A 1,498-nucleotide genomic window follows, 5' to 3' on the forward strand; every position below is an offset into this window, starting at 1 on the left:
AAAAGTTTTTGATCCGATAATTTCTTTTTAAATTAGGAATTCTAGCAATGAGAACTTTCGAATACACAGGCCGGTAGTTTTCTTGTTAGAGCATTTGAATTGAATGCAGAAAATTTGGATATAATGAATTAAATAAAAATGTATTTTCTCAGTCAGCCCAAGTTTTTCAATAACACCTGTATTTGATTTTAGATAAAATTCTCGGTTGGTAAAGAAGAGGTAAAGTTGTAGAAGCAAGTTGATACTGCCTAAACACTGGAAAATCATTTCATTAGCATTGAAAAATCAAGAGGAATATGAACCAACGTGGAAGAATATAAAATTTTGAAGATTTTCACCTGTGTTTCTCACTAGGCAAGTCACGTTTTAGAAACCAACTGCATTGCCTCTGGTACCTTTCTTTCATAGTATAAATATTTTGGTGGAATTTTTCTCCTCTTGTCATCGTTATAATCTCTAGAAAACCTTGAGAAATAATCTAGATGCCATCTGCAAAAATGTAATTTTACTGACATACATATTCGTAGAGTCTCAAACCCCTACATCAGTTTTTCAATGATATGCACCTTATTTTGAACTTCAGAGATTATTAAAGAATGTTATTCGCTTATGATTTGAAGGGTTGCCATACATTTTTCTCTGTCTCACTCATTATTTTTAGAATTATTTCGCCTTCATTAAGCTTCTAATCTGAAGGCCATCAAAAATATCTGGATATAATTTAGCACCACTGACTTGTAGAAATTTCTGTGTTAAGAAAATGAACGCTGAACTTTATTACTGGCCTTGACAAGGGCCGCGAGCTGACAGAATCGTTAGAGTGTTGGAAACAATGTCCCAACGTATTCGTTTCATCTCTTTATGTTTTGAGTTCCAACCCCTCTGAGGTCAACTTTACCTTTCCTACCATCAGATCCGATAAAAATAAAGTACCAGTCAAGTGCTGGTGCCGATAGAGTAGACGAACTAACTCCCCTCAAGATCGTTGGTTTTGTGTCAAAATCAGAAACCATTAATGACCTTGACAAACTTTTCTATTAACAGAATTTTATATGAAGAAAAGACAACGTAATTTGTTGACGATTGACTAGAAATTCAAGCAATCATATTATATAAGCCAAGTTGATGAACTTCTTCATTTTCCTCATTGTGTTTGTCATCTCAGCTGTCCTATAAAGAAAACACAGCAACTTCGTCTAGCCTGAAAAGAAATGGAATATTATGAAACATGAAATATAATGTCAAATGAGATGATCTATCTATCTATATATATATAAATGAGAATGTGTGTGTGTGTGTGTGTCTGTCTGTCTGTCTGTCTGTGTGAATCCCTAAAACTCGAGAACTACGCAACCAATTTCATTCAAATTTTACACATGCCTTACTTAGGGTTCCAGTTGTGTTTTAGTCAAAAAAAATTATTAACTTCTTGCAGAGTTCGAGCACACGGCAACATAATATCTCCTCCACTATTTAAGTATTACGTGTCAAAAGTGAA

This window comes from Octopus bimaculoides, chromosome 2 (genome assembly GCF_001194135.2).
Source record: "Octopus bimaculoides isolate UCB-OBI-ISO-001 chromosome 2, ASM119413v2, whole genome shotgun sequence".
Taxonomy (NCBI): Eukaryota; Metazoa; Mollusca; class Cephalopoda; order Octopoda; family Octopodidae; genus Octopus; species Octopus bimaculoides.